This window comes from Plectrocnemia conspersa, unplaced genomic scaffold (genome assembly GCF_051122295.1).
Source record: "Plectrocnemia conspersa isolate PC_06_02 unplaced genomic scaffold, ASM5112229v1 ptg000013l, whole genome shotgun sequence".
NCBI classification, from domain to species: Eukaryota; Metazoa; Arthropoda; class Insecta; order Trichoptera; family Polycentropodidae; genus Plectrocnemia; species Plectrocnemia conspersa.
Genome location: NW_028277177.1, coordinates 26,493,492 through 26,518,557, shown reverse-complemented (window position 1 = coordinate 26,518,557; position 25,066 = coordinate 26,493,492). Strand labels below are relative to the sequence as shown.

The window sequence follows — 25,066 nt, the reverse complement described above, 5'->3', positions numbered from 1 at the left end:
TGGTCGCATTCTCTTACTCGAATGCAAAATTAGTTGAATTTGTTTAACTCTTTTAATGCCAACGAAAATTAGGTGGTGTATGCTAAGAATGCCAAGGATTTTTTTGGCAAATATAGTAATAAAAATATTTCTAAAATTTTTTTTTTGTGTGAGCCAATATTTATTGTAGAAACAAAATTAAATATATTTTATACGAGTAAATACACAAAAAGTGTAGAATTTTTTTTTTCATAATTAAAAAAGAAAAGAAAATACAAACTAAGAAACGAGATATTATTATTGAAAAGAAACTCTAGGTGCAGCTATATGTAGTAAAAAAATGGTTGATCATTGAAATAAATATACTTTTAGTAGTAATCATTACGACGATAAACCGATTTATACAATTAAATTGCTGCGTAACTGATGATAGTTATAATAAATGTTGTTGTTGATATATTATTATTATTGCATAAGCAAAGCTATTTAGTTATAGATTATTCTTATTGAGTTTTTTTTTGAGTCTATGAAAGATCAGGCTTGAAGTGAAGAGGGAAGCGGCTTCTTTTTTAGTCTTGTCTGTCTCTGTTGATGGTAGGCGTAGCTAATAAGCATGTATGTCCGTCGATTTAAATATTTTGAATTCTCTCTTTCTCCATTAATCCGTAACATGTTGGTTTTCCTACACTACTCTCTGTGAGGCTAAAAGAAATTTCTTTCTCTAATTGTTGCGTTAATGATAAATTTCCATTTATTCAATGAATTCTAATGAGTCGCGAGGGTCCTATCTGCGAATAATTTATTTTACCATTTTTCATATTTCTGTTTTTGAAGAATAACTGAAAAAGTCATTCTTTTCTTGACTGATGAAAGATTCTAGATTTTGCAAATATTTAATTATTAACGTCAATTTTGTTTATACTTTGTTAAGCGTAAAACGTCTAATTACGAAATAATTTCGGGCTCTCGCATTTATACCCAAATCGTGAGAGCATTGTCAATTACAGCTATTGCTACTTTACAAAAATAATATAAAAAAACATTTTTCAGCCCTAAATCATTTTTCATTTTGTAAATTCGCATATGTTTTCTTTTCGGAGCGGGTTCTTAGATCACCAAAGCAAAGATAAATTCGCCGGCCGGTTAGAGTAATAGAAAATCGCAAAAAATGGGTTAATGGTTTAATTATTATTTTTATAATGACGCATTGGGAAAACCTGATAAGATTTCTAATAAAAAAATAATTATTAGTTTTATTAATATTATATATTGGAATATGCAGGATTTTTATTTATGCTCCATTATTTATAATTGGCTTCTTAGACGATGAGAAAAGAGGGTAGGCGAGACATTTAGTTATAGAGTTTACTTAGCACTCTTGAATAAGTCCGCGGACGATCATTCTTTCAGTCCATTGGAGCTATGTTTTCATCAGCCGTCTGTCTTGGTAGTGATTAGAAGGTGGTCTCCAGAGGTTTCGTAAATTGTTGACGGGAAAAGAGAATTCTAGCTTTACCTCTAAATGAAAGCTCCGAGCTTTTCCGTAGTGCACTGTTGCACCTGTGATGGGTGTCCAGGTGGGGGCGCCGCCGCTCAAGCTGGGGCTGCGGAGACGGCCAGTCCGCCGCGAGTCGCCCGCGAGGTCGGTCGCGCCGCGCCGCCACAGGTCGCCAACCTGTGGCTCGAGTGCCACGAGACCACGTGCTACGACATGGCTACGCGACTATCCACCACGACTACGACCGTTGCTGATTTTGCTACGGCTACGACACGCGACGAGGCGCATCAATAAAATGGTGCCCACACTCAATAATTATCGATAAATCTAATGATCACCGCTCGTTCAGTTAAAACCATAGAAATATAGCATTAAGATCCCTTTATTAATATGATAAGTGCTAGCATGTGCAAAAATCACGTAAAAGTTTGTTAACTATCTGCTTTCGTATTTGTTTGAATGAAGTTACATTGCTCTCACCATTCTAATGTATGTCCTATAAAAATCTCATGTCTTTTAAATATAAAGAAATTTTATTGATTGATTTACAGATGCATTAAAAAGAAGTTAGCGTAGATGATTTGATATTTTTTCTGACAGGATCAGTTATAAATTATTTAATTTGCTCTTAAGATAAATGATAAAATGTTATTTTTTTAATAAATGGATCAACACATAAAGTACTGATAATCCATACTTTGCAAATAACGTATGTTAGAAATCTTATGGTAACTTAGATTATGTTTATCGTGTTATATTTCTATGGTATATTATTGATAATATATAGTATGATCGAGCAGCGAGTTCTGAAGCGCATGTAAAGGTTTTGTATCAATGGTTTCATTCATTCAGTGTTGAAAGTGATACAGTGGGTCGAATGGGTTAATCCATGAATGAAAATAAATCTATGTATAAAAAACGTGCTTCTTGAATGACTCAAAAGCGTAAGTAGTCTTTACTTGATATTATTGTTATTGTGCATTGTTTATAACTTCAGAGTTATTAACCGATACAAAACCTTTACGATTGCGTCTGATTTTTGTATAGATATCGAAATCGTTAATATATTCGAATTATGATTTTTAAATATATGCTATTTTTAGATTAACATTATTAATTAAAACTTATAGTGATATTTGCGATTCAAGTATATAAAGCGAAAGCTTTTCTAATTTAAAAATTAGTTATATTAAAAATATTTTTATAATATCAATTATATTTAAAAGCACTGAAAAGCTCGTTTTATAATATTTTTCAGTATATTAGAAATATTTTTTATTATAGTTATATTTATATAGACGAAGGATAGTAGTGAATCTCAGTCTAAGTATAATTTTATTATCTTGCATTATATTTATATAAAAAATAATGTTTCCAAATGTAATAAAATATTTTATCGCTTTTAAGTGTTGAAATATTATTCATCACAATTCAATACTTCCATTGCTTCCATAATTGATTAAGCTGGTTTAATATAAGTTTTTTTAATTAAATGCGATCATTTGATAATGTCATATTTTAACAGAGTTGATTATTAAAATAAAATTATCTAAATATACATTACAAAATTGATGTATGTATGAATTTTATATATAAAAACAGGCTTAAGATAAATCTTTACTTATGCCTCATAATATATAAAAAATATGATTTGTATTTTTTTATAATTTTCTTTATCTATTTTTAGGTTATTTTGTGGTTTTATTATTAAATGTGTCACTTTTTATTTTATTGTTTTTTTTTTATGTTTTAATAATTGTAATTTTAGATTTTTACAGAACTTGCAGTATGTCCTTGATTATTAGAAAAAATATTAGTGACATATTATTTTTTTATTTAAAAAAACTTTTCTTGTGTTCTCGATTAATGAAATATTTGATTACCAGTTGACAAAAAAATCCATAGCATATCTATTGTATTTTAAAGCTGTGACAAAACAGACCCAATATTCAATTATCTTATTATTTTAAAGTAAAATATGGAGTTATTTTATATTATTTTATATTAAAATAATATTCATTGAATAAAATTGTTACTTAATCATCAATCAAACTGACCTTGGTTTATTTTTGTGTTCTTATGACTTCAATATATAATAGTATTTTTATCACTATTAAGTACGTTTAAAACACTTTTTATTATGCATCGCTGCTTCACTTGAATTTACGCAAAAATGTGTTTCGTGACGAAAACGCTTATATTATATTATACATTACGCATTGCGTAATTTATGGTAATTTTCTTTGTGGCGTCGGATTAATAAATTATTTATCGGTCCAATTATGGATTATTATACCGTGTATTAACAATATAAGCATTTGCGTGTACGATTTTCTTTGACGTAACATTATTGTACTATAGTACCTGTGTAAGATAGATTGACCGATTTAGCTTCGTTAGATCAAGATCTGACGTATGTGTTCTCTATTAATTGGATTTCTTCAGAATTGGGATTTGAGATTAGCTCAGCAGCGATTAATTAATTACGGTTATACGATATATAATATATATATACAGCATGTCTTAGCAATAAAAGATTAATTTTAATCTTGATTCTAAAATATATTTCAGTCGAGCTTAAGAAGCTCTCGTTAAAGAGATTTTTCCACAAGTATAAATGACAGTTTAAACAGAGTAATGAAAATTTCAATTGCCCATCGTCGTATTTGAACTCTTTCATCTCGCCGAGTAGAAAAAGGTATTTTTGCCCGGGGAGAAAATAAAAATGACAACGGAGAGATAGAGAAGAGCGTTATTAAATTTTATTTTTCCATATAATTGTATTTGAGCGCCTTCTCTCTGTCTCTCCCAGAAAGGGTTAACCCTAATTTTTTTCAATTTTTCCCGAATCCACAAAGTCGAGCTTTCCTCTCGCTACGCAGCGGTGATTCAAAAAATAAGCACAATTTTTTACAGAAAGGTAGTAGAATGAGAAAAAAACACAGCGCCATATATGTACCTCAGATATTGAAAATTGCGAGTAAAGTGTTTGAAAAAAATTGTTTTCCCACTTGAATATAAATGTAATCGATAAAAATATATTATCGTTTCATGTTATATATTACAAATTCATTATTGGTTAATATAATATATAAAGATCTTTTTGTTATTGTGTTAGTTAAATCAAGCATTAATTTGTACTATTGTACTATTTTATGTGCTTTCTATGGTTATTTTCTTCGTTTGAATCGCTAGTTGTAATATATTTTAATATACATCTCATCAATAGTATTTTTATTTATTTATCATCATTAGGTTTCACTTCAATGCGTAAATCGATATGTTATATTCTCTGATGTGTCATCAGCATTTCTTCAGTTGTTTACACATTTTTTTTATATTCTTTGCCTCAATACCATATAAGAAAAAATAAGCTTTTAGCTCATCTTAAACATAATTATTATATTTGCGTCATTAAATATTGTAATGCCTTTCATAATACTTTATGAAAAAGTTTGCTATAGCCAGAAGGTAAAACTCAAAAATACATTTTGCAACTTTCTTTCGCTAATTGCTAATTATTAATTGCTAGCATTCGCACCAAATTGCGTAAATACAACAACAATTAGAATCATAAGCAAATGCGTACATATTTCAAAGGAAAAGTCTTAACCATCACCTTTTTAATCTATTATATCCACTTTTTTTTATTAATTTGCTTATTTTCGTATATTTCTGTAAAAAAACCTTATTTTTAATATTAAATCATTTTATGACGTTCATTGGCTAAATAGTAGAACATCCGAATGCGTTTTATCTTAATAATTAAAAAAATATTGATTGCGTGATTGATATACAACCTAATTTAAATATTTTTTAACCTTCCTTAAAGGTTTTAATTACAGCTCCTATAAGTATTTTTTTATTAATGTATGATTTTTTAAATTTACTTAAAATGTAAAAATAATCAACATTTTCAACCCAAAATAATTCCGTTTTAGATAATTGATATAAAAAAACAATATTTGTGCATAAACATGATTTTTACCTCTGCTGCTGCAGAATAAACTATGTTTGTGAATTTAGAGGAAGGGTATTGCTATTTCTTACATTTTACTTCTTGGAGCAATGCGACGCTTCAGGGCAGAAACAGACTATGTTGTTGTCTGTTAGATTATTTTTTATAAGTATGTTTTGGGTAATGTAACATTTTAGCAACGCTCACTGGAAACATGTATTTAAGGCATCTGCTAGCCATATTTCACAGACTTGTTGGCACATGTGGTCTTTTGTTACTATTTAGAAGTGGCCCTAATCCGCCCCGACTATCTAATTTGCACGTATACTTGTATAACGCTGGCGTAAAAAATAACAAAAACTTATATAATAGCAATTATTTTTATTACGCATTAAATATTTTCAACAAGTCTAACTAAAACAAAACATACATATATTAAATTTAGTTCTGAATCACTTTAGCACAATCTGAAAGTGTCCAGTCTGGGTGTTGCCGAGCCCATGTTATATTTATTTTAAAGCCACGATTTATGTAGAGCTTTACATATCTTTTATATGCTATAAATTGGATGTACAAAAATATTTAGAAATACGCTAAAAATATTTTACAAGACTTTTTTTCTAAATCAGTTAACATTTGCTTTTTTGAAGTTTTTCTTACATTTGTATGTATTATATTCACTGAACTAGTTTGTTATTTGATTTAGTTATTCAACATTTTTTTATTCATATTTATCAATGATGAAAACAAGATCTTATCTGAAATAAGAACGGTAGTATTAAATATTGCTAGAATCTTCCAATAAGCCGTTTTCACGTGACATGCGAGTGGAGCCGGAATAAATGAGATCGTTTATCTCAGGACACTCTTCGCGCAGCATGTAATCCTAATACTAGTTAAAAATATTATTGTAATATATTCGCCTAAATGCTCGATTATTTTGTCGTTAAAAAAAGTAAAGTACTAATTTACTTTTGTGATTTCTTGTTCGTTAATTACGATTAGATGGTATTAGAATAATAATAATACTTTAGCGCCCGCCCTCCAAGGGGCGCTGTGTAAGAGGAAACCAGGAACAAGTGAGTCGTTGATGCTCCAGCAATAATGCGAAGGTGTGTCGTTGTGACTACTGGTTAATGACCTTTATTTATTTTAATCGCTCCATATTTATACTAAATATTTAATACGATACACGAGTATTAATGACAATTACTTATTAATGAGCAAAATATTAATCAATTTGCAACATGTGTCTATAAAAATAAATTCGTTGCTGCTATGCTAATTTATTTTTGATAAAAATAATATGCAGTTAAATTGTTGGTTCCAACAATACCAATTTAATGTTAAAAAAGCAATATTTAAAACTTGTGCGTTAAAAGTTATATTTATTATATACATTTATGTATTTAAGTTTATATTTTAGTTTCAGTAAACAGTTACGGTGTAATAATTTTTTTACTTATATAATCAGCAGCATAAGTCTCTAATTATTGATCTTAAATACCTGGGTTCGAATCCTATATAGAATTCTATCGTATTTGGGAGATTAGAATTAGTATGATATATAATTCTGATCCATCATCACAGATTAGGTTTACCTATTTTTGTCTAATCTCACAGTTATATATCATGATGATATGTAACACATATTAGATATTAAAAAATATATAATAATTAGCTACTTTAAAATATTCATAAAGAATATTTTATATGCATTTAAAAAAATATATCCTGATCTCATAGTCACGCTTATATTTTTATATTTAATGCGAAGTTATTTGTATTGTAGCATTTAAAAAGTTTGTCCTGGAGGCGATGCTTAACATGATACAAGGCTAAAATGTGGTACGAATGGTAAGGCCGAGTCCGCTGTGTCCCTACCACGAACGTTAGTAAAGATCAGTTTTCTTTTATATACCGGTTTATCGCACTTTTACAGAATATGCGCTGAAGATAAGTTTTTTATAGGTGATTCTAATACTTACATACCAAATAAATACTTATAATGACTTTTTGGCGGACGATTAGATACGGGTGGAAATTAGACTCAAATTGCACCACTACAAAAGTATAGTTACATGATGCTGATTATTATGAATGAAATGAGATTGGTGGACGAAGCGCCACCAGTCGTCGTATTACCATCATGGTCGCCAAAGGAATATGTTTGTTCTTGCCGCCGCTACGACAAAGTATTGCTCATGTTATGATTGCAAAAAACATTATTGCTTATTTTAATTAAATTAAGTAAAGTGTATTGCATTTAACAAAAAGTCGGATTTCAAATATATCAACTATTAAATCGTATTTTATTGTTGTATCATCATCTCTTAATATTATAACAAAGGGTGTTTCAGAGTCATATGAAATTATACAAAAAGTATCATAATCAACATTTTAGTCATAAACGACTTCTATGATATAATTTTCGGATTTTTACGTACTTTAAAATTTAAAAAATATTTAACTAGTATATACTTTTTTTTCACTTTAATACACGTTTTACGGTATTATCTTTTTCGAAGAGTCCAAATACAGTATTTAAAAGGTTTATTAATATATTGTAATTTGTGTTTTTTTGCACGTATTAAAACAGTTTTCCGAAAAGTAAAAAGACGTTTTCAAAATGTATCTAATATATACATCGTTTTAAATAGCTCGTGTTTTTTAATTGGATCAATCCGTGATATAAATTGTCATTAAAGCGTTGTTATTTTTCCACCTGAAGCTGCGATTGTTTTTATTCGCTTTTTCTGTGTATGAATATACAATTGTTGTGTTAAATTGATCGTGAATGGAATACTTTTATATGAATATATACTTCCATTGATATTTTTATAATGATATGATATCAGTGTTTTTTATTTGATGCGAAATGAGCAAACTGGTCTTTAGAAATAAGCTAACAATTTGAAATTGTAAACGTACATTCTTTAGCATTTACGCTCTGTTTCAGATGGACGTACAATTTAATCAATGTCTCATAGTTTGGCGAATAAGTGAAAGTAAACAAACACCCTCTTTGATAAACCTTTGAAATCCTTCCGCGGCATCAGCATTATCCTCGAATTAATCCGTTTTGCCGAAACATCCGACACGGAGTGTTAATTCGAAATTAATTTCGACTCTGATTCTATATATATACATATAATGCTATATAATTCATAGCAAAGAAGCGACATCACTTTTTACGCACGCTTTTACTGTAATGGCAGCGTAAATATTGAATTTCAAACGCTTGTCGTTCTTCCTTTTGTAATTTCACGTTAATATACGGCTACACAAAAGTTAAGAATACGGAATGAATAAATAAATGCCGTTCAGCGTTGATAAATTACACGGGTGCCCTTTTGAGCGATTCGTCGAACACGCGAGTATTGATAATTTTTGACAATGTTAGAATGCCTACTCATCGAATTAAAGCTATTTGTGTTTCACGTAATTATCGCCTTTAAAAATTCTGTATAAAGCGTAATATAATGAACATCAGACACAAGCAGCTTTATTTTCATAATAACATTACACGACGCTGTTGAAGCCTTTACTAAAAAATAATTCTTGAAAGCTAGACGCTGCGAAATTTCCATATGATCTCGAAGGAATTCTTCTCAAAGGAGAAATTTCTTCTAAAGATATTGGCTTTTTGTATAAAAGGAATTTATATTTTAACTTTTACCTGCTTAATATTTTAATTAGGCTTAAAATACTAAGGGTTTTTTATGCGAAAAGTTGAATCCACAGGTAATTTAAACGACACATTGGTGCTTAGTATATTATATTACAGAGTTGTAGAACGATGTAATATTTATTATTATTTGCATGTATACATGTACAATTTTATCATTCATAAAAAAAAGAATATAGATTTTTTCTATTCTTATTTTTTGCTTTAAAATACGCTCGTGCGTTGTAACTAGTTTAGCGAAAACTTTTAATATATTCCATACATATGTATAAATAATTGTTTATTTTATTTCGTATTGCATTATTTCTTTATTTATTGTATGCGATGCATTACAACTAGATAAACACAATGAATAAGTACTAAGTAAGCAATAAACACTGTAATTATTAACCAGTGTACGCGTACTAGAGCTCAGTCACAAGAATAATTATTAGACGTATTATTGTGTGTTGTTGTTTCTATCTTCGCTGCAATAACAGTTATTATCCGGAAACTGCATACTTCGGAGAGTTTAGCGGAGATTGATAACAATTTTACGCGTATGATATATTATTTCAAAAATCCATAAAATATTTTTCTTATATGTGATACAAATTACAAAAAATAAAAATAAAATTACAGTTAAGATGGAAATAATAATACAAATTTTTCCAAGTCAGTTTTCTTTAACAATACTATCATTTTCTAATAATGTAGAAGAAGAAGATTGATAGTTCATTTTCAATTTTTAAAAAGTCACTATGAAAAATTGTGAGTGTACCAAATCCAAAGACGGTGTGCTGTTAACTGAAACATTAAATATTCGTACTGCAATAGTGCATCAGCATTCTTTTTGTGAATGCGAAGGAGAATGCTTATTTCAAGGTTTTTTGTCTGTGTCACATACGGCTATAAAAATAAATATTTTGGTCCATTTTTCACCAAATAAATAAAAAATAGTATATATGTAATAACACAGTAACTAGTGTCAGTTCCAGCGTCTGTGTGTTTTGGATAAAAAGTGGAGGATGTGACGCTCACTGCTATAAACTATTATTACAGCTTACAATCTATAGATGTCACAATTTACGAAATGGCTCGATTTTAATTATAATTATTTATCGCAACATTCATCCACGAGAATAATAAATCTAAGAAAACCAAAATTATTTATTGAATATATTTTAATCATTAATTTAATTTTTACAGACGTACAATATGTTTCATTTGGGATGAAACCCATGTCTTTTAGGTATTAGTCACAGACTTATACAACTGCTCTATCATGCTTTAAAAACATTTATTCTTTGTTGCATATTTATGCAATTTTATCGTATTTTAATACGTAAAAAAACAGCACAGGACAAAATATCACCGACAAAACAGCGCCACGTTTCGTTAGATAAAGTTTATTTTAATTGAAGACTTTTGTGAAACGTAGTAACGAGAGTAATCGACAAATTCAATTTATTTATATAGTTTATATTGAAAATATTATCGAAGAATTGGGGAAAATGCAAGTGTGCACTTTCAGAAAAATATTTATTCCTGTTTTTAATATTTTATATTTCTGTTTTGGTGTTTCCTTTTATATATATGCGTTGCGCTGTTTTGTCGGTGCTATTTTGTCTTGCGCCTTTTTGATGGAACACAAAAAAAAAACAATGGCCGATACATAAATTAAAATTATTAATAAACCTACAATAAAGTATAGTGTAAACTTCTCTGTCATTTTTTTTATTGGAATAGTAATTTTAAATAAATTCATTACCCTTTTTCTTGCATTGCTTTTTAAATATTGATGAATTACATATTAATAAAAATATATGTTCCGAAAAAATGTTATTTGCTCCTAAAGCAAATACTTATACAGACCATATTCAAATCGGGCGATTGTCACAAAAGTAGAAAATGTCAATAAAGTGGATTTCGGCAAATAAAAGGTTAACAAATATTAATCTAATCCTAAAAAAATATATATTGGCATTATTTAATTAATTTTAAGGGCATCAGCGTTAAGCTTTTTAATCATACAGAATAAATATATAAATTAAATATAAGCAATACAGATTGTTCAAAAAATATTGGTATTATAAACTAATATTATTTATATACATTCTTAGGTCAATTTCTCAATCTTAAATACAGGATGATTTTTAAAAGCTCATATACCGTAACACAAAGGAGTATAAATCATATAAATTTATTCATAGCAATGAGAATGTTTTTATATTTTTATAATACATGTTAAAGTAAATAATGTTTAATTCAATATACTTTCATTAAATGTTATTTTTTTTATTTCCATTGCTCACTATCTCAATAGTCCAACTCTCTCGTGATAATATATTTAAATTATGCTTTTGATCTTCTATATAAGGGATGGCGATCCTAAGACGCGAATTTTTAATTACATTGCATAATGTATATACATCCCCTATCACTATTTAATCAGATCGAGTTCGCATATTTAGAAATAGAGTTCATTGAATTTTAAATAGGATTGACTAAAAAGTTAAATATTAATACACAAACTTCCATGGATTGCTCAAAACATGACTTATTCTATCCCCATTAATAAATTTGTAAAATAATGAACATATATATGGATAAAAAAATAGCTTTTTTATGTTAAAACTTATTTAACTATTTTTTTGTGTCACAATTATTTCTGAAATTTGCAATGTAAGTATAAAGAATTGTTTGTTTCGAAAATCCCATATTGAATTTGGGTTGCTTAATTTTGTTGTATGTCACAATTTTAAGTGCATATATTCTAAATACTTTTTATTTGTTAAAAATGCTATTTACATGGCTTAGAACTAAGAAAACCATGATATCCACATTGCTTGAAAGTAGAAACGGAGAATATATTAATGCTTATTGTAGGAGATTAATCTTTATGGTATTATCGGCGTAGGATAATATTATGCAGTATTTACAAATGTGTTTCTATTAATCAGTGATTTTCTATTAATCACAGTGAGTTCTCCCTAGCTGATTCACCCTTTTAGTTTCGCATCTCTGATGAGCCACGCTTAGAGATTATTTAATCAATAAGATTTAGTTAAAATTGCAAAAAAGCAATTCATAATGAAAACAAATTACAAGTCACAAACATATTAAAAAACAATCACACTTACTTTATTATAGTGAGCATTGAAAGGGATAATGATATAGTTAAAATATTTGATATATCGAAATAAAAATTGCCGGGGTATTCGAATGTCTTGCTAATCAATAAACACGGTAAAAAATGTGAGCTGCATTTGGATTATTTATTCGTTCTTTTTTTTATTATTTAATTTAAATAATAATAATAATGTCAATATCGCTAAAGCGGTATTACATATTTCCTCTCTCTAGTATTGAAAATCCCGGTATTATTGCAATCCTTAATGTTGAAAAAAATATTTCAGCCGACGCAGATTTTCTATATGCATATTATATAAGTCACTAGATTGAATCCATTAAATCATATTAACCCTTTGTAGTCCTAAAATAAATACTATGATTTTTTAACATAAAACTGTATTGACAAAACTATCTTATTTCACTTAAATATTCACACTTAAGACACATTTGTATAATCACCAAAACTCTTAACATTTTTTCTTGAATACCGTTAAATAAATGAGTAAAAAAATACTGTGCCTAAAAACTTTACTATTAAAAATAATAAAATTAGTTCGACGAAAGGCTGGAAAGGGTTAAGATAGATTAGGAGTAAATATTTCTGAGTGGATAAATAATCTGCGAATAAGATGGATTAGGAATAAATATTTCTAAGTGGATAAATAATCTGCGAAGGGTTAAGATAGATTAGAAGTAAATAGAAGTAAATAAATAATCTGCGAATTAAATAAACAACAAAAATATAATATTTGTTTTTAGCAGTGGCGTACGGTGGGTGTTAATATTGGGTGTGCTATAAAAAATAAAAAAAACGTACATTTTTTCATTTTTATAAGCCGAGGTTTTGGCATGCCTAAACTGCCTTACAGCTTTTTCCCATATATAAATAAATAAATAAACATCAAACCAAATCTAAAATATTATTATATAAAAATATCAAATTTCCAATAAACATAAAATTATAATTATTTATATATAAAATCTAATCTTCTTTCTTTGATCATAAATTTTTCTATCACGCTGTCATAAAAAGTGCTCTTCTTTTTAATATCCATAAGGATCCCTTTTTCTATTGAAATCAAGCTAAGGCCACATAGCCTTTCTTGGCCTTGGGTACTTCGATAACAATTATTAATTCGTTTCAGAGCAGAAAATGAACGTTCTGCTGAAGCAGTACTGCTTGGAGGAGCTAATATTAGTTTGCCTAATTTATCTATTTCCTGAAAACCTGACTCAAGATTATTTGTGTTCATAAATTGTACAAGCTCATGAACAGATTTCTCTGCAAATTCAGGCAAATGATAAAGAACAGCAAGCTCATTTTTTAAACTTATATAATCAAATAATGTTCCATAGAATTGTTGTAGTTTGGTAAGTAATTCATTTGGAAATTTTCCTTTATATTGCTCATATTTTTCTTTCTCCAAAAGGTGAAAATATTCCAATTTGGACATTGAAGAAAAACGGCAACAATTTGCTTACATATATTATCAACTATTGTATTAAATAGTTGGCAAAACGCGTGCTTTTCTTCAACAAGCAAATCATTACTCAGTCTTGGATAATTTTCTTCCGTTACATAAGAATCCCATAATGTTTCATAATTATTTTCCTGTTCATGTCTGAGTTGTTGCAAAATTTCGGTAACTTTCTTACAGCAATATAATATGTCAAAAGATTTGGATTGTAAAATGTTGTATAACACATCAGTTTTTCCAAAAAGGTTTGACCATATGTGGAGAAGTTTTCTTGTTTCAAAATCTTCCAAAAAGCTAAGAAAACCTCGTGCTTTTATTACAGTGTCGGGGTCCCATAGTTCACTATTTTTCATGACGTCTCGAAAAAAGTCCGTAAATTCATTTCTGTATTTTTGCACTGTGTTACTTAACCGTGATGTGTAATTCCATCTTGTAGGTGTAACAGAAGGAAGTCTTCTACCTACAAACTCTTGTAAAGCATTTATTCGTTTGGAAGATTTCGAAAAGAATGCAGACAATCCATTTAAAGTTTGAAAGAAAGATTTGCACACCTTTATATTGGAAAGACCTTGTTGTAATGTTAAATTCAACATATGAGCATAGCAGTGTGTAAAAATGGCCAATGGATAAACTTCGAGTACTTTGGCTTGCAAACCATAAATAAATTGGGAAGAGGTGGACGTGGTTTGCCAATTTTGATTATCTTCAATTTAATTTCATAACTTCTTTTTGAAAATGGATTATTCAAAATATCTTCAACAGTATTCTTCATCATTTTTGGGGTAAATAAAAAAATATAATCTAGAATAGAAAATTAAATATTGATCATATGTAAATAAGATAATAAATTATAAAAAATGAGTGACCTGTTATTGTGATGTAATAAAAAAGCAGCGACGGACGCAAGAGTTTGTGAAGTACGCGCACCAAATTCGAGACCAATTTTACTACTGAGCGCTGCCAGCCGACAGATCGACTTCAGCCGTTAAATCTCGGAACAATTTACTTTAGTCGGCGGCCGCGCGCAAGGTCGGCGCGTTATATGTGTTGTTCCAAAACGATCGCTCGCGCGAAAACGTTCAGAGCGTATGACAAATACCAATGCATACTATACACTGCATATTAAAATTTTATAATTTTGCATACTACTGTATGCAAAATGATGTCGCTTTACGCCCTAAATTTTCTAAATTTATATTTTAGATGGTTTTGCGGGTGTGCGCCGCACACCTAGCACACCCTGAATACACGCCCCTGGTTTTTAGTAATGTATAAAAATAAAAAAATGGCAGATCAGGTTGTTCTATTAGTTTGCGTGTTTTTCTTACATTTGTAAACATGTATACCTTTTGTGAATTAATGATCATTATATTATTCTTTCGGTGTTTGTTGAGAAAAGTAGTATCAATGTCGCTCTTTAGTAATGGAATATTTTTCCTTTCGAAAATTTCAACGCTAAATCAATAATGGCGGTGGAGATAAAATAATTTTGGTTAAGCTATATTGTGATTTATAAGTTTTAAAATATGTGTAATACAATGGGCCGGATTGCAATTAAATTTAAAAAGTGTCAAATGTGGTTCTAAAATATTCGATCGTAAGGGCGGGTGATCCTAAGGGGGTTGTTAGTGAGGATATCAGGGCTGCCATCAAGGCAGACCTGAGATTAGCGGTACAAAAGCTAGCACAATAGCTCTGTCGTGTCGCCTATATCAGTTCATAGATATTTAAAAAAATAGGAAGGGTGTCAATTTGCAGAATATAGGTTTCTCAATGTGCCAATCATTATTGATTCTAGAACAGAAAGATTTATTTTTGAGTCGTATTGTTACAGGAGATGAGAAGTAAATCCTTTACTTTAACACTGAAGTGATTGGACGTCAATCAACCTCCAATTTCAGCCCCGAGTTCAGGATTACACTTCAATAAGATAGTGTTGTAGAATTTTGTTGAATATGAAGGGTATAATTTTTAATGAATATTGGATTACATGCTCAACTAATTTGATTGACCTTAAAAATACCTTCCCTTATAAATCAAAAACGGGTAATTCTACACTAAGACAGCACTCATGTATGAAAATGGATTTTTTTGGAACATTTTTTTCACCCAATGTATTTTTCAGACATTGCTCCAAAAACTATCATCTATTTTTATTATCTCTGCAACAGTTTTTATGTGCAGAAATAATGAAAATAGATAATAAAATATTTTATTTTTACAAAAATAGATATAAAAATCGACAATAAAGAATCAATTGCTTCCAAAAAATTTTTTTCGAATCAGGTATAAAAAATTGATTAAAATTATTACATATTTATTTTTGAACCATTTGACCCGCTCCTTAAAAAAAGAAAAAAAAGACTTATGGAACAACCCGAGGGCTCTCAATCATTCGTAGTTTAATTTTTTTATTCAATATTCGAATTGAATATAAAATGGATGAAATGAAGAAATGGATCTTCGAATATATTTGTGATTTTTATTTTGGTTTTTATCGATATTAATTTATTTAACCAATTAGTGCAATTTTTTGCCTAAAAAATATTATTTAATTAAAAAATATTTATTAATGAATAATATTTATTTTAATTAATCGTTAATTATTTTCATAATAGTTTTTTGAGTTTTATAAAATATGCATAACACAATGCTGTGCGAATTACTGATTAGTGAGGACGTTAAAAGGAAAATGCCTAATTTATTATTATAAACATTTTGATCAGGCACGTCAATTTTTTCAAATAAACAGAATTAAGATCAGCTGTGATTGAATTATTTCAGTAAAATTTATGCAACATTTTAAATACATAATTTTATCGAATTTATTGAATATAAAATAGCTAATAATGTTTGGAACAAATTTGATATAAATAAAGATCGAATCCGTATCGGTGATTGTTTTGTGCGGATTTGCATATAAATTGAATAACTAGAAATAAATTAACGCGATCGAATTATTGAACTGAATGAAATATAATATTTGCGTCTTGAAACAACAAATCCAAAAACGTAACACGAATTTCACAGAAATTTGCGACGCTCACCTATTGAGATAAGCGTTAAACGATAATGAAAGATCGGACTTTCTAATATTTTATTTCGTTCAACGAACGAATTCTGTGAATTTCGGTCTTAGTAAATATCGCCGAAAAACATTCTATACACAAATGTTTGTCGAAGGCGTAAAAGTATTTTTTTGTCGAGATGAAGCGTCTTATTGTCTCGAATTTTGAAACAAAATAAAGGCGCATATAGGACCGTGGATTTTGGAGCGGCACTAGGTACTACCTGTGTGGCTTATGTATACAAATTATTTTATTTTATGATTTTTAAAATTTCACTTGAGATAGTATTTAGGAATATTTTACTAAAATTCGATCAATTATTCGAATATTTATATGGTTAAAATTCGGGCGAATAATTCGAATAATCTAATATTCGATTGAGAATTCTAAACCTGATGGTAGCGTAATCTGTTTTTATTGGCGTATTAAGGATTGATTGTATAAGCTGCCACATGTGTTTAAAAAGTTCTCTTAATGATTTGAATTTGTGAATTTGAAGTTAAGCTATTAGGAATTTAGATAAACCGGTTAAGCGGCAGATTTATCTGGGTTGAATGGTCGTTTCTTTGTTTAGTGCAAGTTAGGCTGAACTCTTGTAAATTTTAGTGCTGATTAAAGTATCTGAAGAAAGTAATTTAGTCTTATTCTAATGTGTGCTTTGAAACGTCGGCTCTGATACGCAATTTTTTTGTTTATGTCGACGAGAAAAAACACCATATCTTACAAGATCTAAGAAATACAAAGCAATTTGTCTTATAAAATTCTCGACTAATTTCGTAGCAAATATAATATTACGCGTGGTCTTTAATTGTATCAAAAAAAATATGCTGGGCCATCCTGTATATTTACTACAAGCTCTAATATACAAGCATAAAATACACGTAGATCATATCGTAAAATTCTTTTTCCCTAAGGAACGACCGACTCAACGCTGACCTTCGACGAACCCCTAACCTTCAGTAGTCGAGGTCCGAGCGTTCAAATATGCAACGGGCGTATGTTTATATGTATGTTTAGTCGATATGCCAAATTCAAAGTGAATTCGGAATGAGGTGCAAAATTAACGGCCAAATCAAATATTAATTTGGGATCACTGAATGCGTCAGGGTACTTCGGATCAAATGCTAGGAAATGTCACTCGAGTGATTTGCTGCTATGACATATGAGTGTAATATAATTTATATATGTATTAGCTGTCAGATTAATTTTAGTGGTTATCTTTAATATAATTGAATATTTATTAAAAAAATATTGATCTCACCATAACTACAAATATTTAAACTACTCGTTGTCACAGCTTTTAATGAATATTCAGTCTGGAAACATTTTATTTAAGATTTAGATTGTGCTGAAAGCATATGCTTATATGTTACATGTCATTTTTTTATTAAAATATTTTTCAATCACAGTTCTATGTATATTACGCGTCCCTTCTTAATATTATATATAATTACGACGTTTTGAAGATTGATTAAAATCATAAAGATTTGGGATGACCTAGCGTTTCTAAAGCTTTGTCTCGGTCGATTCACCGTAGCTCCGCTTGGTGCGTGATCGGTTAAACTTTCTTTATTCCAAGTCGAAAGCAAAGATTTGTGGCAAAGTTTCAAATGAAAAGTCTAAAATTATGGTGGAGGTTCTAAAATTTTAATTTATTGTTTTTTTTATGAAACATAATTTAAATAAATAAATAAATTAATATATATATATTATAGGAAATTTAATGGCACGTGAATTATAGATTGCCAAATATTGGTTTGACACATTTTAGCCACAAATAATATAATTGGTTTCTATACAAAAATCTTTTAAATATTTTAGACGTTTTAGAACAATGTGAGTTAATTTAATTAAAGCTTATTTTCAGTGAAATTGGAAGATAATTTTGAGCACTTTACTCATTGTTTTCTCTTTTTAAGCAGTTAGTATAAATTTTGTAATAATTTATAATATTTGATTATTTTCTACGGGTTTCGTATTTCTTTAATGCGGGTTAACCTTGATAAGTCTGCCTCTATATCTCTGAATAAAATCCACTAAGCGAGTAATCGTGGGTCGGAAAACATATTATTTCTACTAATTGAACACAATTTTCTGAAGGTAATTGTAGACTGATTTTCGTATTACGTTTGAATTATAACAACGCGCTGTTGAAAGCTTAAGATCTTTTATACGGCTATTTCAATTGAATCAAATCAAAATGGTCCTCTATCGTGTAAAATATGTTCAACCACTTAGTCCGTCTTTTATGGTTAAGTTATTTTTAAAACAATACATTTTATTCCCGTCGCCTTGAATTTAGCATATTCATATCCACGTATTATATATTTCATCTACGTAATTTAAAGAATTCGCGAACGACTCCGCTTTTATCTCCTGGATGTCATTTAGACAAAAACGTCAATAGAGAGTGTCCTCGTTCGTGCACGGTCATGGCAACCCCACTTTGTCAGAATTGAAAATCGGAATTAAGGTCTTGTCCTCGACTCCAAAATCCAAGCACCACTACAATGAATTTATTATAAAATACCACTGCGAGAATAAAAAACACAACAACGCAAACACCAGTGATGCTGTGTAGTACCAAGTGAGATTTAATAGCCACTCTCTTCTTTGGTCGGATGGCTACTTTATCCGCTAGGGCATAAATAATTCATGAAACTTCGTCACAGGGAAAAATAGCACATTTACATTACATACCTATAGAGAAGACGTGAAATAGTCTAATTATTTACATTTTTATATAGTTTCACACTGATTTTAATGAAAATTAATGATAGTTTCGATACATCAAGGAAATATTACGTATATATAAATAATATTAAATTTATAAAATCCGCAGACTTTAAATGCTATTGTTTTGTAAGTTTTATGGGGGCTTATTTATTGTCAAAATTATACGGTATAACCGCGACGGGAAGACGACAACCGGCAGTGCCTCGTCTGCCGATTCGATAAAATACTACTTCAGCGGTTAAATCAGTGTTTAATTGCCAATCATCATCATCTGTATGCAATAGTTTATTTACCTAATGAAAATAATCACAATGTTTATGGTACACAAAAAATGTTTTTACTTTAATAATCTCACTGCAACGTTAAGAAACTGCTGAGTTAGTGGTCACATGTTTTGTAATTAATTTTGCTTCGTAAAATACCCATTTGAAAAAAGTATTATCCATAAAATAATAGAGAAATATCTTTGGACAGTATTAGGTTATGTAAGAAATGAGTACACATCTATGATTTCCATGTCAGAATAATAAACTAACTTTTCTGGAAATCTTTTTAGAAAATTAGTCTAATCATATTAAAATAATTTATTTAAAAGCCCTTATTTGATTGTTTTCTTAATACTTTTTATTTAATTTATTATTTTTTTTATTTATTAAAAAAAAATAAAAGTTAGTGATAAGTTTAAATGTTTCCAGTCTTCTCTTTGTGTTTGTATGTACGTAGGTCCACACTTAAATTGGACACCCACTTTGCCTCCAAGGGCTGTCACGTCCTTTGATTTTGGCGTCTTTTAATTAACCGACCCAGAACTAAGATCCTCGAGATTTGCTCGAGGAGTGACAAAATCTTAAGTGTCACTGCGACGATCAGATTTGATTTTCTGGCGTTATTCGTCACGACAGTCTCTCCTCATCTGATAAGTGTCACGATACCAATTTGAGGCACATTTTCTTTTTTCCACTTGTCGACGTTTACTGTCACGTACATTGGATTTATTCAATTTTTCTTCTTACCATATATAGAAAAATATATTCGCTGGCATCTGCTCAACGTCGATTGTCTAGATTTTTTTTTTATGAAAGCGGATTCTGATGATATATATGGAGAAGACACAATATATGTATACCTATATGTATGTTGTGTGTCACGACAAGGAAATGAAAGATAAACTCACATTATTATATGTGGTATATATATATAGTTTTTTTTTATTATCTGCTACATTAATCTAAATTGTGTGTGTGTTGTTGTCGTTCGGTTTTTATCATCAATCGTTAATGAATCAGCTATCTGTTTTGGCAGCGAGTGGTTTGTGTTTCTAGAATAATGTAATGCTATTACTATTAAAACGGCAATAAAATGATGCAAAAGCAAAACCGTGTTTAAAACACTGTGGTAGATGTTAGCTTGAAGTAATAGGAAAATCGATATGGTACAAAGAGCAATGGCAAAGCTGGTAAAGATTTAGAGTAATAGAAAAGTGTCGGGTAAAACCAAAACGAATCGTATTAAATCCGTGACTTTTCTCGATACTCCTAGGTTTATAGTCGCATTTGAAATGTTCTGGTATAAAGAGATTCTTGGTATTTTTTGGAGCGAGCAGAGAAGCAATGTATCTTTAATGAAAAAAAAATGGCTTTCGATGTATACAAAGAGAATAATCTATTTCTTGGGAGGCTAAGTAGCAAAATGGGAAGGATAGCAGTGATTTAAATTTTAAATTATCTGGCCTAAGATCAAAGAGTTTTTGATCTGTATTTATATGTATATTAATTGACAAGCAATACTTGTTTTTAATGTATAATTTTGTATAGATATGATTCTTAAGTTACAAAGAAGTATATTTATATCGAAACTCTAGCAAATCAACGTATTGTTTGTGTTAAATAAATCAGTATCTTTAATAAAATTGTCCTTAAATATTAATGAAAATATAATCCAATATATGGATTATGAAAAATATGTCATATTGTACAGATTGATCTTTGTATTTATTTAAAACATAATATGTTTGCTACCTGTAGATTGAAATCATCTGATCTCCAAGTTAAATATTTTATTTTAACTCTCAAATTTTAATTCTTAAGCCATGTTTCTAACCACTGCACCATTCGCTTACTAAATGGCAATTTATTACTTATATCAATAATAAGAAACAAATAATATTTGTCAATATTTATACATGTTCGAATATGATAGTATTTTTTTACATATCAGTAATATATGTACATATGATAGGGCACATGTAACATATCTAAATCAGCCTTGTTAAATATTATACATAGCTCTTATTATATATATATATATATATACATACATATATATATTCGTGCTAAAATTAGAATTCACTGGACCGTCGCAATATGGGAATCACATTACGTATTATTATTACAAGTCAAACATAACTGTTTTATTAGGTATTTCTCCGTAAATTTATTATCATAATAAAAAATACTATTAATGTGAAAACATATATAAAGGTTGACTCATTAAAAAAATACTTATAATATAATGAATTTCATTACCAAATATAAGCAAACATTCAAGTGAAAATAGTTGTTGTAATGAATAAACGATATTTTATTAAAGTATACCTTTGAATATCTTCTATTTAAATAAATACATATGTATATTGCAATAGAAAAAAAGAGCTTTCGTGTCTCAACTTTTTATGACAATAGATTAGTTTTTAGATAGTGACGTATCACGTGTGTCTCTTTTTAAGGTCAACTCAGAATAATATTAGTACATATCCATACATGGTGTGTGTTCGTTCTCATTACACGCTTTACATCCATCACAAAAATGCGTTAATAGCGTTCAGTCCCTAGGGTCGCCAGTTCGGATTTCACTTCATTAGGGTCGAATTTCGTACGAACTCGGATTTACATAATGGCTTTGGACAATCAGCGATGTTACGCTCTTTTCGCATTCGCAATTAATCAGAACGATCCACTGTGACGAGTGTTCTCTCGGCTCAAAATCGGAAAAAAATATCCCAAGTAATTCCGACGATCGCAAATAAAATTACGTCCCATATTTTATTTACTTTCTTTGTAATTTTAGAGATTTAATGAAGCTCATTGATTCCACTAATCTTAAGTTGTTATTTTGCGTGTAGTTAATAATCAATTCTGTGCCTGTGAAGGTTTCGAGTAGGTCTTCTAATTCAACTCTCACTAACTCCACTTTTTTGGTTTATTAATATGCTATGAAATTATTGTTATACGATATAGCTGCGACTCGAACAGAGTTCTGACGGACCGTATGGTACGGAATGCTATATGATTATGTTCATCCAATATCTATACCGTTATGTTTATTAAAAACGTAAAGTATTCTTTGACTTTACATGCTAAAATTAATATGTAGCGCAAACCGTACATATAATACCAGCAAAGCACGCGCTTATTTTTTTTAAAAAGCAAAGTTTTTACAGATTTAAAATTCTCAGTATAATTTGTACCATTACTTATTTTTTTGTTTATAAAAATTAGGACTATCGTAACCTGTCAGAATAATCAAAATAATTAAAAATATCAATGATTAAAAAAATCACCTCAATCAAGATATTTCTCAGCGGGATCTAGGAAAACCCGATTTGTAATGATCGGCTGGAATTTTAATTATATAATAATCACTAATTCCGTTCTACCAGATATAATAGAAATTGAAATCACAAAGGTTTATATATAATTTAAACCCAGGTTTTTATTCTTTGCGTTTGGCACCGACTGTATCAATTGTTCAAATACTTTGTGTAAGTGATTTTTAATGGTTGTTTGCTCAAATATGCGATCATTTGTAAAAAAAAAAAATGTTTTTATTAATACCTATTAATTTTAGCAATTATAATGTGTGGTCCCGACACTATGATTAATATCGCTTAATTCAAGCTTTTATTCATATTTAAGTGATCAATTACAAATTTAATAAGGTTGAGTTTAAATTCAATATTATTATTCCTAATACGACGACAATCATAGTATTATTACCTGGATGGCTGGAAGTTGGTAGGCTACACGGTAAATTGCGAACGTGCTATTTGGGTGCGTGTAATTGGAGAAGTAGTATTTTTATTAGTTATTTTTTGCAATATGCACGTATGAATCGGGCGCATATGGTGAAATATTTTCTATTTCGCTCAATCACACATTAAGTAATGGGCATCCTAATAGCATGTCTCCAATTTACCGTGTTATTTGGGGGTGTACTGTATATCCTATAATTTTCAATCTGTTATAATAAAATTCGCGAGTTAAATTTTAATTTTTATGTACTGTTTCATAGTATAGTTCAATAATATATTATTTTCTTATTGATGTACGAATATATAACTGGTTCTTAATTAGTGAAATATAGTTTAATATTCGTTTGGAACTGATTTAATTGATCAAGTCTGCATTTTCCAATACCTTTTATATTTCTTTTTTTGCATTGTTTGTTTAATCATATATTCTTTTAAAATACCTATTATATTTCAGACATAATTCGAATGAAAGTTAACATATATAATTTAACACAAGTATATGCAAATTTAAGATAATATGCACAACAGTTTATATTTTTTCTCAAATACAACGTAACAAAATTTGTATATAAAAAATAAAAAAAGTTTATTCCTTAAAAGGGATATTATTTAGGTCCAAGGCCAAAATATAACCACAAGTTTGACATGGTTTTAGTAAAGCTTTTAAGATGCTGTGATTTGTTTTCAGCTATTATCATAAATTAAAGAGCTCGAGTGAAATTGATTCTATTATGATAAAAAAAAGTTTACAAGAGATTTATTTGTATCTTGTGTATTTATTTATATAACTATACCGCCTTTTCCATGTTTTTTGTGAAAGTTAAAATACAATTTCTGCATAAAAACCTTAACGTTTAAAACCTAATTCAACTAAGTCCATATAATCATTTTCTACGTTATGTATTTTGTTACACATTAAAATTTCTGTTACATAATTTAAAATTTTAATCTATTGTAGTACATAAATATTAAGTAAATTAAATAGTTAAAGACGATCTATAACGGTATTTATAAGTTTTCAAAACGGGATTGAACCAATGTGAATTTGACGGTTAAAAAGTTTATTTAGGCGTTTATTTAAAAATAATATTTAATGTAGGTAGTAAGTCATGTTTAAAATTTTCAGTGAATATGTCGAGATTGTAATTAGCTTAGAATAAAAGTTTATGTTCCACTTCTAAGTATCTTACTAAGACATATGCTTAAATTTGTTAACATAATCTTTCTTAACGATATTCTTTGTGCAAAATTTAATATAAGTAATGAAGTTAAATTTATTATAAATGACTTGTATAGGTTACGCCAGAAGTCTCTTTTAGATTTAATTCACATATAGTATATACTACATAATGAATGGAATGTAATATCATATTATATATAAAAATATTTGGTATATATATAAATAAATATCAGCTAAAATCATTATATAGCTCTTTTCATGTAGTTTTTCATTACTTAATGTTTCTGAAATATATTATCAAAATCTCATATGTTTAAGCTAATATAATGCAGCTGTG

At 28.9% G+C, this 25,066-nt stretch overlaps 1 protein-coding gene across 1 annotated transcript in view; it reads left to right on the top strand.

Moving 5' to 3' along the window:
- The first annotated feature begins 1,625 nt into the window (after window positions 1–1,625).
- The window catches only part of rdgA (retinal degeneration A), a 355,552-nt gene continuing 332,111 nt past the window's right edge, over window positions 1,626–25,066 (top strand). Inside the window, exon 1 of the mRNA XM_088201623.1 lies at window positions 1,626–1,775. The gene's annotated coding sequence lies outside the window, so the exon portion shown is untranslated. The remainder of the gene's footprint in view (window positions 1,776–25,066) is intronic.